The following is a 19401-nucleotide window of genomic DNA, read 5'->3' as shown; positions in this document are numbered from 1 at the left end:
TGAGTTCAATCCCCAGCCACCACATGGTGGCTCACAACCATCTGTAATGGGATCCGATGCCCTCTTCTGAAGATAGCTAGAATGCAGTCATATATATATATATATATATATATATAATCTTTTTAAAAAAGAGTGAAGAAGGTTATGCTACTAATATTTATAAACAGACAATAAACATGCAATCAAATATCTCAAACTAACCAAAATATAACCTCTATGTAAAAACCACTGCACTGAAGAATTTTTTGTCTGTCTGTCTGTCTGTTTCCCACTCAATGACAAGTGACTGGAGAGTTTACCAATAGTAAAGCCAGGATCTTAGACTTTAAAAGAAGCACTCCCCACACTAGACCCTGGCAATGGGCAAAGAGATACCTGCGGTTGGTGTTATTCTTCTATCAATCTGGGGCAGAGCAGACGGCGGTCCTTTGTTCATCCTAGCTTGACACCCGGCTTGGTGGCCAAAGCTGTTTTATGCCTAGGACACATGAAAATCAAATCCAAGCAGTGCACCTCAGGAGAAGGAAAATGGACAGAGGCATTCCCTTCACCATGCCGCATTGTGCAGGCAGGGAAAGATGCCCACAGATCTGCCCTCAGCCCCATGGCATAGGCGGGACATAGACCCACAGAGCCCCACCTGCCACCACATGGCAGAGCAAGAAAGGGAGAAAACAGACAGAGACCTGTGGACTACCAGTCTGGAGAGCTGGCCCTGCTCCTAGCAGCCTGAAGCTCTCAGGATAGCGGGCCCTGTACCTCACCTGGAGAGCACAGTAGAGCTAGCCCTGGTGGCAGAAACACAAGTGACACAGCCCTGAGGGTATGAGCCAGGAAGAGCTGGCCCTGCCACTCCTTTGTTGTGAGGTAGCATGGGTGTGGGGGTGAGGCCTTCCCACGGTGACCCCTCACCACCTGCAGTCCTGAGAACAGATGAGTTGTCTCTGCAACAGCATTCAGAAGACTGGGCCCTGCGCCTCACCTGGGCAGTACAGTGGAGTTAGCCACAAGGGTGTGAGAGCAGGGAAGCTGGCCCAGGCCCTCACAGGCTGCAGCACTTGGGAGAGTGAGCCTGGCACCTCGCCTGGGCTCCACAATGGGGCTGGCTCTGGAGGTGTAGATGAGCAGACCTGAAGGGCACGAGAGCAGGAGAGCTGACCTTGCCTCCTGCCAATGGTGGCATTGGGTGGCCTAGCTGGAGCAGTGCTGGAGAGCTTGCCCTGGTGGTGAGGATAAGGGAGAGTCAGTGTGCTAACCAGCTCAGCTACCACCCAGGCCCAGATCCAGGGCTCTGAGTTGGCCCTCCCCCAAACCTACATCATCTGCAAACTGTTGGAGTACGTGAAAGGGTCTGTTCTGCTGATCCAAAGCTCCAGGATCTCCATGACACAGGGCAACCACAGGATAACTGGGAGGAATCCTGATGGGGATCCAATATTGATGGTGTCACAGAAGCCAGAGACCTCAAGGCAGAACAATGACTCACTGCAATGAACATTTGCAAATAAAGATGTGTGGACCCAGGGATATACTGTGGGACACAATGACATACTACAGTTTCCATGATGAGATTTTTCTAGGTGTGTGTGTGTGTGTGTGTGTGTTTGAGAGAGAGAGAGACAGAGACAGAGACAGAGACAGTGTGTGTGTGTGTGTGTGTGTGTGTGTGTGTGTTTGAGAGAGAGAGAGAGAGAGAGAGAGACAGAGAGACAGAGAGACAGAGAGACAGAGAGACAGAGAGACAGAGAGACAGAGAGAGAGTTTATTTTGGGGGTGTTGAGATGTTGCAAGAGTGAAGAGCAGATATGAGAGGATGTGGGGATGTGAAATTCACAATGAATCAATAAAAACATTTTTAAAAAGGAACACTGGATTTTTTTACTGAGAATGGGAGATAGAGTCAATGTTGAAGCAGTTATAAAGTCCTGAAATCATCCAAGTGTTGGATTGTGGTGACTGGATCAAAGCAGTCACTGTAAAAGAGATTTTTTGATAAATTGGATATGGAGTACAATAAGATAAAACTTGAGATGACTCAGAGACAGCTCAGGAAACTCTTAGCAGAAAAGTTAGAGTGGCCTTTTTAGGTTGTATTGCTAAAATAAAGCACTGACCACAAGTAACATGGGGAGGAAAGAGTTTATTTCTTCTTAAACCTCCGCATAACAACCCATCACCAAGGGAAGTCAGGCAGGAATTCAGGCAGGCCAGGAACCTGAAGGCAGAAACTGAAGCAGAGGCCTGGAGGAGTGCTGCTTCCTGGCTGGCTTGTCTGCTTTGTTATACAGCTCAGGACCACCTGCCCAGGGATGGCGTCACCCACAGTGAAGGGCCCCTCCCACACTATTCATTAATCAAGAAAACGACCTTCAGAGTTGCCGACATGCCAATCTCATGAAGGCATGTCTCAATTAAGAGTTCCTCTTTACACGTACCTAGGTTTGTGTCAAGTTGACAAAACCAAGCAACAGACCCTTGGCTCCTGCGCCTTTTCTTATCTGGTCTAGTCAGTCCTTCAGTGATCTTACTGAATCACATGAATTTGGCTATGATGTGCTTCTTCTATCTGACCTCTGATCCTGATATCCAAATCAGGTTTAGTATCCCGACCTTGAATACCCAGCTGTGGTTTGCCCAACTGAACCAATTAAAGAATTAAATAGAAGAAGATCCTTTGATCCCAAGTGAACATCTGGCCTCTCCCTTTCAACCGTTTTTCTCCTTTACTCATCCCTCTCAGAAGTTAGTTGAGAGTTGTCCAAAGAGTTCTGGGTGACAGAGCATTGCCTCTCCATAGGTTCCTTGCTTTCTCGCTCTCTCCAAGTTTGTCCAAGTTGACAGCAACATCTTAAAGCTTTATCTTAAATGTCAAATAAACCCAACCTTTGCCACTCTTCCACCACCATCGCCCTGCTCTTAGCCTCACCCTACCTCTCTCAGATCACAACCCCATTCCCAGTGTTTCCTTTGTTCTTCATTTGATCCTTGAAAACCTATCGTCACACAGCAAGAATAACCGTTCTATCAATCTTGTCTAGCATCTGCTCGCCATCATCTCTTGAGAATATATTGCCTTCTCTAAGACTCAACATTTGCATTAGACTCATTTAAGGAACCAGAAAATCATTCCAAGCTCTCCAAAACCATCAAAACACAAGCCTAGAGTTCACACAGTTTATCAGATGTCCTTGGACCTTGCATTTTATTCTCAGCCCTTTAAAAAGTGTGTGTGTGTGTGTGTGTGTGTGTGTGTGTGTGTGTGTGTGTGTGTGTGAGTTTGAGAGAGAGAGAAAGAGAGAGAGAAAGAGAGAGAGAGAGAGAGAGAGAGAGAGTTTATTTTGGGGGGTGTTGAGATGTTGCAAGAGTGAAGAGCAGATATGAGAGGATGTGGGGATGTGAAATTCACAATGAATCAATAAAAACATTTTTAAAAAGGAGCACTGGATTTTTTTTTTTACTGAGAATGGGAGGTAGAGAGTCAGTGTTGAAGCAGTTATAAAGTCCTGAAATCATCCAAGTGTTGGATTGTGGTGGCTGGAATCAAAGCAGTCACTGTAAAAGAGATTTTTTGATAAATTGGATATGGAGTACAATAAGATAAAACTTGAGATGACTCTGAGACAGCTCAGGAAACTCTTAGCAGAAAAGTTAGAGTGGCCTTTTTAGGTTGTATTGCTAAAATAAAGCACTGACTACAAGTAACATGGTGTGTGTGTGTGTGTGTGTGTGTGTAGTCAATATGTCTTCCTTTTTATCCCCCTTAATGTGGAACATTTACACAATGGAGTACTTCTCAGGTATTAAAAACAATGAATTCATAAAATTCTTAGGCAAATGGATGGAACTAGAAAATATCCTGAGTGAGGCAACCCAGTCACAAAAGAACACACATGGCATCCACTCGCTGATAAGTGGCTATTAGCCCAGAAGCTTGGAATACCCAAGATACAACTCACAGACCACATGAAGCTCAAGAAGAATGAAGACGAAAATGTAGATACTTTGATTCTTCTTAGAAGGTGGAACAAAATACCCATGTCTCACAGCCAACCAACAGACTGAGTATAGGGTCCCCAGTGGAGGAGCTATAGAAAGGACCCAAAGAGCTGAAGAGGTTTGCAGTCCCATAGGAGGAACAATAATATGTAGCAACCAGTACCCCCAGACCCCCCTTGGACTAAACCACCAACCAGAGAGTACACATGGAGGGACCCGTGGCTCCAGCTACATATGTAGCAGAGGATGGCCTTTTCAGACATCAATGAGAGAAGAGGCCTTTGGTCCTGTGAAGGCTCGATGCCCCAGTGCAGAGGAATTCCAGGTCAGGAAAGTGGAGGGAGGGGTTGATGAGCAGGGGGAGGGGGGATAGGATAGGGGTTTTCAGGGGGATAACGAGGAAAGGGGATACTATTTGAAATGTAAATAAAGCAAATATCTAATAAAAATTTATTTTAGTGGAAAGGCTTTCAATTTTTCTCCATTTGGCAAGTTGTAGACCGTAAGCTTGCTGTATATTACCATCATTCTATTGATGTTTCTTTTATCCCTACATACTCCAGAACTTTTATCATGAAAGGATGTTGGATTTTATCAAAAGACTTTTCTATATTTAATGAGATGAACATAAGACTTCTACTTTTGATCTACTCGTGTACCAATTACAAACACTGATTTACAAAAAAAAAACAAAATATTTATCCCCCTTATTTTTGAGGCAGGGTGTCTCTTTGAATGTGATGTGCACAGACTCAGCTGGGCAGATAGCCGTCGAGCCCCGAGGACCGTTTCCTCCGCCTCCCAGCACTGAGACCGCAGCAGGGTGCTGCTGTGGCTGTTTCATGTGAGCTCAGGTCTTATCCGCGCACAGTGAACCTCTTTTCTGACTGATCCATCTCTCCAGCCCTTCAACAGAAACTCTTCTGCCTGCCACTGTCATCTCAGCTCCAGAAGTCTCATACTCCCCTCACACAGATTTCTCCAGATTCTAAAAGGAGACAAATGTATTCTATGCCTTCAAGCTGTTTCTCCTTCCTTCCCCTTATTCTCCAGCTAACATAGAAGAACATGAGTTTGCAGTTAGGCAGACTTGGGACAGCACCCTGCCCAGTCACCTCACACAATCCTAGCATCTCATCATTAATATGGGCATGGACTTACTTAATGGAGTTTTAGGACATCAAATATGGCAAAATGTACAGAAATCCTTGTTGTTCCAGGGTCTCAATAGACCTTCACACACTCCCCAGTATCTTCGATCCCCCTCCCCATTTCTTCTTCCTTTATTGTCTCTTTCTTCTGGAATCAATCATCAACTTTGTGCAGGTCAGCCATGGATGGCTTGGCAAAATAAAGTGGGAAAGTGAAGCAGTAACAGGAGGCGTAGACACACCCAATCCCCCAATTTGGATGTCCTAAACAAAGACTCTCAAGTTAGAACAGAAAAGTGTGTCCTTCAATCCAACTCGGTTCTTTGGCTTCTCTTGAATAGAAAAGGCCCGCTTGTACTTCTCTACCTTTCCAGCCTAGATTTATGTATGAATGAGCAATTTCTTCTGTGTCCAAGAGTAATGAGATATCTGAAATATAGAGGCTCTGAGAGGAGAATTCAGTGTGGAACTGGTTTCATTTGATGGGATACTTAAATCTCAGTGCCCACAGAGAAACTATTTTGTTGAAATACAAGAGTCTTTGGCTCATGCCATATCTTTATTTATGTAACATAGCTTAGATTAGTGGGGGTAGGAGTGCTGTATGCAGACCTGCTGAAAGAAATCTACTCTGATACCACACTTCCCCATTTTATGATAGGGATATGGGGAACAGACAGCAAACCTTTGTAGGGGAATAAAGACCTCTAAGCTATTAGGTTCCTAGAAATCTCTTTATGTGGAAAAATAAGGTCATAAATAACAACCAGCAAATTACAGACTGAGCAGGTTGCTGGCATGAATTGTCGGGCATTTCTGTCAGAACTGGCCCTGATGACTGACTACACATGCAAAGTGTTATCAGAGAAATGAAGCAGATTAGACAGCCTTCTGCCGTTACTACAGTTAGACACGCTTTAGACTCCTAACATAAATACAGAATACATTCTTTCTCTGAGGTTTTAAAAAATGTGATTTTCCATTTTGTTCATAAGGAAATGGTCTTTGGGCTTTGGTTGTGTGGCTTTGTGTTCTATGGGTCTGAGGATATTCAACCGTAAACAGTGCTTCTCACCTGGAGGCACAGCCCAAGGGAAGAGGAGGTTCTTCCCCCATTGGAATGAGTTCATGGTGTAGAAAAGTTGACACACCAATTGGATGACTAGGACTGGCAAGATGGCTCAGCAGGTAACAGTGGCATTTGCCTGATGACCCGAGTTCGGCTTCTAGAGTCAACACAACAGAAGGAGAGAACCAAGTCCCACGCTTGCTGTGGCTTCATCCCCACCAATAAATAAATACCTTTTAAATTTTGAAAACAGCTGGTAGCTGGGCGGTGGTGGTGGCGCAGGCCTTTAATCCCAGCACTTGGAAGGCAGAGGCAGGAGGATTTCTGAGTTCGAGGCCAGCCTGGTCTACAGACTGAGTTCCAGGACAGCAAACTTGATGGCTCTATTATTCAATTCAAAAAGAGATTTGGACTCTCTCTATGGTTCTGTCTTAGGTGTTTCACTGTGATGAAACACCATGTCCAAAAGCTAGTTGGAGAGGAAAGGGTTAAGTTGGCTTACACTTCTGCATTGTAGTCCATCACTGAAGGAAGTCAGGAGGGGACCTGGAGGCAGGAGCTGGTGCAGATGCCATAAGGGTGCCACTTCCTAGCTTGTTCCTCATGGCTTAGTCAACCTGATTTCTTATAAAGCTCTGGACCACCAGACCAGAAACAGCACCATCCACGATGGCTGGGCCCTCCCACATCAATAACTAATTAAGAAAATGCCCTGTAGCTGAATCGTATAAAGGCATTTTCTCAATTGATGTGACATTTTATCTTTTCAGGTGACTTTAGCTTATGTCAAGTTGATATAACACTAACCAAGACAGGTCCTTAGGTCAAATAATTTTAAGTTCTCCTAAACATGTGTACAAGCAGAAATTGTTCAGCCACTCGGTGACTTTGTTTTCTATATCAGTAATTAACAATAGCAAGGAACTGAACTGAACGTGGTGACCCCAGATTCCTCAAAAGCTCTGGCTTTCATTTAAAGGGAATTTGATTCCCTTTTCCTTTAAAGCCTATCTAGCAGGCCACCACTGGCTGTGCAAGGCTAAAAGTCAGCACCCAGGAGATGAAAGCAGGGGCATGGCAAGCAGGGGCGTGGCAAGGAGACATCTCTGGAGCTCAAGAGATGGTTCAGCAGTCAGTTAAGAGCTCTTTCTACTCTTCCAGAGGATCTAAGTGCAATTCCCAACCCTGGCTGCTTTAGCTCATAACTGCCCATGACTCCAGATCTGGGGAGGATCCAATACCCTCTCTTGCCTCCACAGGCACCTGCATTCATATACACATTCCTACATGTAGAAACACAAACACACACACACACACACACACACACACACACTTCAATAAATTTTAAGAGCACTTATCTCAAAAAAAAAAAAACCCAATATGTATTAATGAAAAGTCTATAATACCATAGCATTGCAAAAGTATACTTTATACTGTTAATTCAGAAACATTTAAAACTATTATATTTTCAGATAACTTCAAGACTTGCTTACTGTTGTTTATGTAGATAACAATAAATAAATAAATCCCATGTCAGCAATTGATGGGAAAGAAACACACACAGTCTTGAATGCCGTAGCCTGAGGGCAAACAGAATATCTGTCACTTGCAATTTTATTGTCACTTAAAAATTCAGACTTCAAGAGAAGATGAAAACCACTTCCCACTGCCATTTGCACCAGGGAGCCAGAAGACTCCACAGCCTTCTGTGCACAGCCCTCCAGGAGAGAGTGATTTCCCAGCAGTGCTTTCACTTCTGAGCACAGAGGTGAGATCTCCACCTTCTCTCTGGAGGGGACCCAGCTAGGATCACACAGGGCCTAAGATCAGTGGAGCAACTCTTCCTGCTGCTATTTGTACCAGGGAGCCAGAAGACTCCACAGCCTTCTGTGCATAGCCCTCCAGGAGAGAGTGATCTCCCAGCAGTGCTTTCACTTCTGAGCTCAGAGGAGTAAGAACACAGGCTCACAGGCCCACAGGAGGAACAAACTCCAGCCAGAGACAACAATACCAACTAGCACCAGAGATAACCAGGTGGTGAAAGGCAAGCACAAGAACCCTACCAACAGAAACCAAGGCCATATGGCAACATCAGAACCCAGTTGCCCCACCACAGCAAGTCTTGGATACCCAAACACACCAGAAAAGCAAGAGTTGGATTTAAAAATCATATTGCATGATGATGATAGAGGGCTTCAGGAAACACTTAAATAACTCCTTTAAAGAAATACAGGAGAACATCAGTCAACAGGTAAAAGTGCTTAAAGAAGAAACACGAAAGTCCCTTAAAGAAATACAGGAAAACACAAACAATGAAGTGAAGGAACTGAACAAAACCATCCAGGATCTAAAAGTGGAAGTAGAAACAATAAAGAAATCACAAAGTGAGACATCTCTGGAGACAGAAAACCTTGGAAAGAATTCAGGAGTCATAGATGCAAGCATCAATAACAGAATACAAGAGATAGAAGAAAGAACCTCAGGTGCTGAAGATATCATAGAAAACATTGACTCAACAGTCAAAGAAAATGCAAAATGCATAAATCTGGTAACCCAAAACATCCAGGAACTCCAGGACATAATGAGAAAACCAAACCTAAGGATTATAGGTATAGACGAGAGCAAAGATTTCCAACTTAAAGGGCCAGTAAATATCTTCAACAAAATTATAGAGAAAAACTTCCCTAACCTAGAGAAAGAGATGCCCATGAACATACAAGAAGCCTTTGGAACTCCAAACAGACTGGACCAGAACAGAAACTCCTCCTGGCACATAATAATGAAAACATCAAATTCACTAAACAAAGAAAGTATATTAAAAGCAGTAAGGGGAAAAGGGCAAGTAACTTATAAAGGCAGACCTATCAGAATTACACCAGACTTCTCACCAGAGACAATGAAAGCTAGAAGACCTGGGCAGACCTCATACAGACCCTAAGAGAACACAAATGCCAGCCCAGGCTACTATACCCAGCAAAACTCTCAATCATCATAGATGGAGAAACCAAGATATTCCATGATAAAACCAAATTTACATAATATCTGTCCACAAATCTAGCCCTACAAAGGATAATTGATGGAAAATGCCAACACAAAGAGGGAAACTACACCCTAGAAAAAGCAAGAAAGTAATCTTCTTCCAATAAACCCAAAAGAAGATACCCACACAAACATAAAAATAACATCAAAAATAATAAGAAAGCAACAATCACTATTCCTTAATATTTCTTAACAACAATGGACTCAACTCCCCAATAAAAAGACATAGACTAACAGAAATATTTCTCATGTAAATTTTCAATTTTATCAGAAAATGTTTGTAATTCCCCTTTTAATTAAATTAGGAATTTTTTATGTCTACCATTTTATCTGCATTGTTTTTCATAATCTTCAATTTTAATGTCTTTCTGTATATTTCCTCTATATTATCAGAAATGTTTTCAATGTAAACCTTTCATTTTATCACAAATGTTTCTAATTCCACCTTCAATTAACTTAGAAAGAGTTTTCATATCTACCATTTTATATGTAAAATTTTCCATGAAATAGTCAATTTTAACATGTTTGTTTATATATTTCTTGAATTTTGCCAGAAATATTTCCTATGTAAATATTCAGTTTTATCTGAAAATATTTATAATTCCGCCCTCAATCAATTTAGAATTATCCCTATGCCTATCATTTTATCTATATAATTTCCATGATAATCTTTAATTTTAACATGTTTTTCTATATATTTCTTCAATTTTATCAGAAATATTTTCCATGTAAATCTTCAAGTTTATCAGAAAATGCTTATAATCCCACTTTCAATCAACTTAGTAATACTTTTGTGCCTTCCATTATTATATCTATATAAAATTTTCCATGATAATCTTCAATTCTAACATGTTTTTCTACAATTTTATCAGAAATATTTTCCATGTAAATCTTTAATTCTATCATAAAATGTTTCTATTTCATATTTCAATTAATTTAGCAATGTTTTACATGTCTACCACTTTACTCTTTAATTTTCCATGAAAATTGTCAATTTTAACCTGTTTTTCTATGTATCTCTTCTATTTTATCTGAAATATTTTCTATGTAAATCTTTAATTTTATTCCAAAGTCTTTTTACTTTCCTTTTCAATAAAAAATAAAAAATAAAAATAAACTTTAAAAAAGATGAAAATCTTGATTTTTATAATTTTTTCAGATTTTGTAAACGCTGCTTAGTTTTAACAAGTGAACTATGACCTTGATGCCATAGCTTTTGGCCTCCTTTTGGCTTTACCTCTCTTAGTGTAAGAGGAAGTGGGGCCCCACTGGCTCCCACTGGTTCTACATTGTCACCATAAGCATGCTATCTCTGTGGCCCTGGTTTTCAGGATCCAGGAAATTTTGGCTGTTCCCACCTGTTCAAGCAAAAACAGAGGGACTTTGAATATAAAGCTGTAAGATAGGAGTGTATTCCCAATAAGGGCAGCAGCAGTAACCTTCTAGGCATGTCGCGTCCTATGATCAGAGTTAGGGGTGTCCATGAGAGTAAGGGAGAGCTTGTTCTGGGGTGCCTGGTTGCTGAAAGTAGAAAATACTTTATAATTACAATTAAGGCCTTCAGTAAAAGTCATGGGCCCAAGATTCCAACAGCATCAGTGAAGGTTCCATGATAATTCTCTCTGGGCCTTAAATGTCCCACTCTCCTGAGACATCTTCTTTAACCTAGTATGTGTATGTTGCCTTTCGGTCACTGTGAGAAAAAGAAAACTCCAAGACAAAGAAGAGTTTGTTTGGCTTATTGTTCCAGACACACAAACAAACCAGAAAAGTATCACAGCAGGGAGTCATGGCAAGAGACCGACATAAAGGCTGCAACGGGAAGCTGAGCACACACAAAAGCAGAGAGAGTGAACTGGGAGTGGCTTGAGGATTTAAACTCTCAAATTGCACCTTCCGTGATACACTTCCTACAGCAAGGAAACCTAAACCTCCCCAAACAACTCCACCAACTGAGACCAAGTGTTCAAATATCTGAGCCTATGGGACACATTCTCCTTCAAACTGGAACAGTTTCCCACCCTCCCATACACCCAGGCAATGATGACCATTATTCTGTTTTCTAATATTTCCTCCTAGTTTTCATCTCTATCACCTGATACTCATAGTTTTGTGTGAATGTGTATGTGTGTGTATGTGTGTGTGTGTGTCTTTATTTGTTCATATTATTGGACTTCTCCATTATCAACACCTCTGACTAAAAGATATGTCTCATTGATACCAATGCTCTTAGCACCAGTACATAATGGTCTGGCTACATAAGATTGCATGTGTAAAATGCACCTAACACAGTATTCATAGCACAGTGGTTTATCATCATTTGTCTTCCCCTTTGACTGGTTGAAAGGATGAATGGTTTTGTGTATAAACAGATATGTGGACTGGCCTATAGGGGAAGAAAGTCCTTGGAGCACCCAAGTAAGACCAAACTGCATACCTTTAGGAATATAATACTTCATCTGTACATGTGTAGGGAGTACTTGAGACAATACAACTGTGGTGGTTTGAATACGCTTGACCCAGGGAGTGGCGCTATTTGGAGGTATGGCCTTGTTGGAGTAGGTGTGTCACTGTGGGCATGGGCTTTAAGACCCTCATCCTAGCTACCTGAAAGCCAGTCTTCTCTTTTTTTGCTTTTGGAACAAGATGTAGAAGCCTCAGATCTTCTATTGCCATGCCTGCCTGGATGCTTCCTCTATGATGAATCTAAAGCCATTCCCAATTAAATGTTGTCCTTATAAAAGTTGCCTTGATCATGGTGTCTGTTCACAGCAGGAAAATCCTAACTAAGACAGCAACAAAGACCATTGTCATTTCAAGTACCTAGCTGTAGCTTCTCAGGACAGCTGAATAGAAAACATGAAATATCTCTACAGTTCTAAGCCTCAACTTCAGAGACCTCCATGGCAGGATCTTTTCCATATCTATCTGCCAAAATGAAGAATCGTCTTCCAAATGAGCTACTGCCCAAGAAGCCAGACTCAGATTTTAGAGAAGTGTCCATCCTTTTCACAGAATTCACATTCATACCTGCTCTGTAGGTCCACCAAGTACCTATTTTTTTAATATACAATAAAGCTAAGGTCAATTCCTATGTAGTAACAGAAATGCTGGACAGTGATTATGCATGATGTCACTTTGACCTTATTACCACTGCAAGGAAAACGTGGCATCATTATTTCACAGATAAAAACATAATAAATTACTTATTCAACATTTATATCTAAGAAACAATCCAACTAGTATCTGGACCCAGATCATCTTCCTCCAAAACTTTAGTATTTACCATTTGAGTGACAGGGTTTAAGCGTGTAGACCAAATTTCAGGGATTGGAACACCCAAGTAAGACATAATTTCTAAAGTCATAAGCTAATGATACTTCGGAGGTGAGACCTCAGGAGGTAACTGGGTCTTCAAGGCCCACCCTCAGGGGTAACTTTATTTGTGGTTTGTTATGCTAATGAATTATGGGGAATAGCTTTGTGAAGCAAGAATTGTCTAGAAATCTTGTAATGACTCACTGTATGATGTCCTAGACCACCCTGGGGCTCAGCAGAGAGTCCCCACCAGCAGGAAGGTCTTACCAAATGATGCATCACCAGAACACTGGACTTCCAGAACAGGTAACTACAAAACCCTCTCTTCTTCATAAATTTCCCAATCTATGGTATTCAATGTTAGCAATGAAAATGTATAAAGGAACTTGTGCAGTTATTTTTATCTCTATATTCTATTTCTATTTCACAAGTATAAACAGAGCCCCCATCACTGTGTTCTTATTAGACTGATAGATTGCAACATATCCAGATGCCTTTTCTATGTAATCTTTCCTCCCCTAACTTGCTTCCTATCCCAAGATAACCTGGAGCTGCTGGTCCTCCTGCCTTCTCTGCCTCTCAAGTGCTGGGATTATGTGCACACATCCGGTTCACAGTATACTCTTTTGAAACATAGTCTCACGCAATCATCTCCTCACTTATTTTTCATTGTGAACCACCTTTGAGTTAGAAAATCCTGTGAAGAAAATCACACAAGCTATGTCTGTAAACTCTAGACAACGCAGTCTGAAAATTTTCCACTTTTGTTCCCAATCTATTTTTTAAATAAGTCATTAATAATACAGTTGATCTTGAAAATTGTTATAAGGAAGTTGAAGCATAGCTCTCCACAATTAATGCTTCTAGTAGGAGTGAGGGTGGGGAAGGTCTCAGTTTTATTTAAGGGTCTGGCCACTGAGAGTTTGACCATATTCCAGGGGGTATATGAGAAACACAAATTGACCTTTCTTCTTCTTCTTCTTCTTCTTCTTCTTCTTCTTCTTCTTCTTCTTCTTCTTCTTCTTCTTCTTCTTCTTCTTCTTCTTCTTCTTCTTCTTCTCTTCCTCCTCTTCCTCTTCTTCCTACTCTTCCTTTTCCTTTTCCTCCTGTCACTCTTGTTCATTTTAGAGGGTCACAAGAGTGGGAGAGCAGACCTATGAAGACTGGAAAGTGAGTGACATTGTGGTGCATGATGTGAAATTTCCAAATAATCAATACAAATATTATTTTGGAAAAGTAATAAATAAAGTTGAGATCTGGAGATGTGCCTTAGCTGGTGGAGTGCTTGTCTAGCATACAGAAAGCCCCAGGTTTGCTTGCACAGCACCACATAAAACAGGAGTGATGGTGTATAATATCACCACTTAGGAGGTAGAAACAGGATGCTTATGGTATGTACATGTAAATAAATACATAAAATATAATAAAATTAATATATTTATAATTTTTCAAAAAGAAGTTTGAGAGGTACCATACATGCTGCTCCCAGAGTACATGGGTGATGTCAAAATTTCAGTGCTAGGCATGTAATACCTCCCTGTGAGCTATTGGTTTGGGGGGGGCTCCAGAATACTCAATACAGCACAGACTGTTGCCATCCTCTTGCTTGTCCAGCCTTATATGGTAAGACAATATTGCTGAGGACATCATACATTTTGATTGCAGAACATAGAGAGATAGAAGGAAGTAACTATAATCTTCCTTTCTGTTGGTTTTCACAGTCCCAGAAGGAACTAAACAAACTGCTGGGGGAAGGAAACACATCATCGGCCTTAACCAGCGCTGGACCCTGCATTTACAGTATCATCCTACCAGATAAGAAGTGCTCAGTGGTGTAAGAATGATATGACTATCATAGGCATAACATGACTGTCATAGGAATAACATGACTGTTATGGGCGTAACATGACTGTTAGGGATGTAACATGACTGTTGTGGGTGTAACATGACTGCTGTGGGTATAACATGACTGTTGTGGGTGTAACAAGAGTGCTATGGGTATAACATGACTGTTGTGCATGTAACATAAGTGCTATGTGTGTAACATGACTGTTATAGTTGTAACATGAGTGCTATGGGTGTAACATGACTGTTGTGCATGTAACATGAGTGCTATGGGTATAACATGACTGTTGTGGGTGTAATATGACTTCTTTGGGTGTAATATGACTGTTGAATATTCAGCCCTAAATGGAATATCTATATCAACACACACACACACACACACACATACACACAAATGACTCAGGGAACTTTGTGTAAGAGAAAGCAGAAATAATGTAAGGGCTAATGAATGGGAAGAGATATGTGACATGGTATCTTCTAGACATGACATGGTCATTACATTCATGAGCTCATAGCGGCTGTGACTGTCTGAGGCTGAGCCAGTCAATATTCCTGCATAAGTGTAGGAGGGAGTCACAACATTGATTGATTATCATACCCTAGTGGATGCCCCCAACACACAGGAACACACACATGCACACTCACTCAACTGCAAATACACACACACACACACACACACACAGCCTTAACTAGATTCAGAAGATTATTTTTGAAAATGAAAAGAAGAAAAGGATATGATGTTGGGAGAGGGATGCTTGGGAAGGACCTAGCAGAGAAATGGAGGGAGAAGTGAGAATGGACTTGATCAAAATGCATTGTATACATGTAGGAAATTCTCAAAGAATAAATCTTTAATTGCTTTAAAAGTAAATATAGGCATACATAAGCACATACACACATCATTATCATCATGAATTTCTTGTCTCAGAGTCTATGAACATAAAGATTTTTCAGTAGCCTAATCTCCCCAGTCAAAACCATGCTTATCTTCATATTCATATCTCAAAAGAAGTTTTATTTTAGCATAGGAAAGGATCCTAAAATTTGTTTTTCAAGTGCCTTTGCATTTACTGACTTTTCTTCCTTAGTATGAATCTTAGAATAATCTTATAAATCCCATAAATTGTTCCATTAGAATTTTGATTGAAAATGAATTTCATTTGCCAGGCAATAGTTGAAGACTTGACACAATTACCCTATTGAGCCATCTCACAGAGAAATATATATATATATATATATATATATATATATATATATATATATATATATATGTATATGTATATTTATACATACATATACTTCATTTACTCAGGAATAATTTGTTCTTCCATACATTCAGTAATATCTTCTGCAAGAACTTGTACATCATTCACTTATAAATAATGTTTGGATTTTCTGCTATGTGAGTGATGTTTTTTATTCTGCATTGATTATTACTAATGTAAGTAAGGCTGCTAATTTAATCTAGAAATCTCTTCATCAATAAATATGTTGCATTCTCCTTTAACTTGTGCTCGTTTGCTTTTAAAATGCTTCTGAATTTTCCATGTAGATAATATTATGACTGTAGTCAGTGATGTTTTATATTTTTACTTCTGTTTCTATATCTTTTATTTTCCATATCTTACTTTATTATCTGTGACTTACAGAATGTTGAAATGTCAAAGTAAACACATTTTTCTTATTCTTGAGTTTCAGTTAGTAAAAATGATGCTTTCCATATTATTTAAAGTACATTGTTTAACAAGTTAAGGGAGCTCTGTTGCTCTCAGTCTAAGAGGCTTTTGAGGGGATGAGAAGCTTGAACCCCGGAAGGCTGATTAGCTGAGTACATGGTGGCTTATGCAAGGCTTAGGGACTACCCCAGCACCAAAAAGAAAAAGATTCCTGTTGTTCATCACTGTGTATCAGAAAGTTCTGTATCAACATGTATAAAAAGCTAGAAGATTTTGAATGTTTTCATCATACTAAAATAAACAACAAATATTTGAGGAGATTCATGTATTTTGAATTAAATATCACATAATGTATACAGTATTGAAATATCACATAGGAACCCTAACTATTTACAATTTTTACTTTCTACATATCAATTAAATTATAAATGTTTTAATTGTCATAAAGCGTTTCCTTGAATCTATGAATGTAAACAGTTGTGCAAGTAAGCATGGATGGACGCGGTGAGGAGCCTGCAATGGGAAGAGGATGAGGAAGAAAGCAGGAGGTGACAGAGGGAGGGCGGGGAGGAACAACTAAAGCTAAGGACAATCTCGTAGAAGGTCCCTAAGGTGTGTGTGTGTGTGTGTGTGTGTGTGTGTGTGTGTGTGTGTGTGAAGGATATCTAAATGAAATTGTCAAATAGCAGGGGGGGGGGCGGAATCCCAGCTGGACATCTTTCCTCACCAAATGAAGTTTCCAGTGCTGGAAATGGGCTACACCTAGTCAAGGCTGTTGACCATAGGGCTCCCACCCCACCCCAACCCCCACCCTCATCCCCCTCCACCACCCCCAGCAATCCCCAAGCAAGCCAAGCTATTGCTAAGGCTATTGGTTGCTCTCCACAAACTAAGAGCAAGGTCCTGGGCTAGATAGTTTTATGTCAGCTTGTGTGGGTGATGTGGAGATAGATCTGGTGGAGAAAGAAGGGGGATGGAGAATGAGGCACCACAGTCTACTGCGACTCCTTGAAGAGTCGTGATCCACTGTACACAGTGTATGATCTAACGCGGCTCCTGGCTTGCAGATGAGACGACACAAGGGACCCAAGGCCAGGGTGTGGCTGCTTCCCCTGTCTCCATGGAGAGGGGTGCTGGTGGGGGCATTGGACCTTCCCCTATAGGCGAGTTAGAGTCTGCTAAGCAAAACCTTTTGCACCCAGATTTGCCCTTGAATACCCAAACATACCTAATGGGCTAAAAAGTTATAACTTCATAGAATAAACAATAAAGTTAGACCAACACTCCAGTGCTGGTCTCTTTAGTCTGAATCCCAGGTATCGTCTGTCTCCAATTACCAACCCTTCCCCCAACACCCCGTCCCTGTTCCCACAAACTTGATAAAAGCTATAGTCATCTGAGAGGATAGGATTTCAATTAAGAGAAGGCCCCCATAGGAGGGGGTTGTAGGCAGGCCTGTAGGGCATTTTCTTCTAAATTAGGGACCCATGGAAGATAGCCCAGCCCATTGCAGGTGGTGCTGTCCCTAGGCTGGTGGTCTTGTGTATGGGGAGGTTTTGATACTAAGGTCTAGTTCCTTAATCATGTAAGGCCTCAGGGAGATCTAGGGCTTGCAGCCTCCGCTACTATGAGCGGGTGGCCAAAGATGTGGTAAGGGCTCGAATTTCCAAGCGGAAGGTCTTAGTGCCCAGCAATTGTATTTAGAAGACAAGTTAATGGAAGGGAATATAAGGACAGAGAAAAAGGAGGGAGTTGATTGGAGAAGGGATGGAGAGAATAAGGTTTATGGGACATATGGGGAGGGGGGATCCGGGAAAGGGGAAATCATTTGGAATGTAAACAAAGACTATAGAAAATAAAAATATTTAAAAAAAAAAAAAAAGAAGACAAGTTAAAAGGTAGTGGAGCTGTGTGTGTGTGTGTGTTTTATCTGGGTATTCAAGGGTCTTGGGGTGGGCTGGTCACGAGACCCCTTTGTGGATCAAAGGCAGGCAAAAAGGAAGCAGGTTTGGGCAGGCAGCGAGCTGGGAGGAACAAGAGAGCTGAGAGGGGCTCTTAGCACGGCCTTGGCCCCAGGCAAAGACTGTTGCTGTTTTTTAAAACTACACTCACCATTTATTGAAAATGGATCCATCCCGTATACAGCCACCAAACCTGGACGTTATTGTGGATGGCAGGAAGTATTTGCTCACGGAAGCCTGATACAGCGTCTCCTGAGAGGCTCTGCCGTAGCCTGACAGAGAAGGAAGCTCTCAGCCAACCATCGGACCGAGCTCGGGGATCCCTGATGGAGGAGTTGGAGAAGGGACTGAAGGAGCTGAGGGGGTTTGCAGACCCATGGAGAGAGCAACAGTGTCAGCAGGCCAGACCGTCCCCCTCAACCCCCCAGCTCCCAGGGACTGGACTACTAACCAAAGAATACACATGAAGTGACCCGTGATGCTGGCCACATATGTGACAGAGGAAGGCCTTGTTGGGCATCAGTGGGAGAAGAGACCCTCGGGCCTGAGGGTGTTCAATGCCCCAGCATAGGGGAATGCCAGGGTGGGAGGATGGGAGTGGGTGCGGGGAGCACCTTCATAGAGGCAGGGGGAGGGGGAATGGGATAAGGGGGGTTCTGAAAGGTGCTCAGTTAATTGTGCACTTAAAGCTTGTTAAATAAATTAGTCCAGCCTCAATTATTTAGGAGCTAGCTAGATAAGATGAAAACTGTAACACACTTAACTAAGAAGCCACTAACACCTGGGAAAGGGGAAAATATTTGAAATGTAAATAAAGAAAATATCCAAGAAAAACATTAATTAATTAATCAAAACATAATAAAAATTTAAAACTACATTATCACCTTAACAAGAAAGAAGGAAAGAAGGGAAAGAAAAGAAGAGAAAAGAAGAGAAGAGAAAACAAAAGAAAAGAAAAAAAAAGAAAAGAAAATGCTGACCTTTTTTACACTGGATGGTTTTGGCTTCTTTGTCAAAGATCAAGTGACCATAGTCTTGTGGGTTCATTTCTGGGTCTTCAATTCTATTCCATTGATCTACCTGCCTGTCTCTCTACCATTACCCTGCAGTTTTTATCACCATTGCTCTATAATACAGCTTGAGGTCAGGGATGGTGATTCCCCCAAAAGTTCTTTTATTGTTGAGAATGGTTTTTGCTATCCTTGTATTTTTTGTTATTCCAGATTAATTTGAGAATTTCTATTTCTATCTCTGTGAAGAATTGGATTAGGGGCTTTGTGGAGGGGAAACTGGGAAGGGAGATAACATTTGAAAAATAAATTCAAAAAGTAATAAAAAATGAAAAA

The 19401-nt window shown here is 41.2% G+C and overlaps 1 non-coding gene across 1 annotated transcript; it reads left to right on the top strand.

The window, feature by feature from the left end:
• The first annotated feature begins 348 nt into the window (after positions 1-348).
• Positions 349-491, top strand: LOC127688208 (small nucleolar RNA SNORA48). The gene has a single exon (XR_007978619.1). It is a non-coding gene; the product is annotated as a small nucleolar RNA SNORA48 (small nucleolar RNA).
• Positions 492-19401: the final 18910 nt, after the last annotated feature.

The sequence above is a fragment of the Apodemus sylvaticus genome, chromosome 6 (genome assembly GCF_947179515.1).
Source record: "Apodemus sylvaticus chromosome 6, mApoSyl1.1, whole genome shotgun sequence".
In the NCBI taxonomy this organism is placed as follows: Eukaryota; Metazoa; Chordata; class Mammalia; order Rodentia; family Muridae; genus Apodemus; species Apodemus sylvaticus.
Note: the sequence above shows the minus strand (reverse complement) of the source record. Positions and strands in the feature narration are given on the sequence as shown.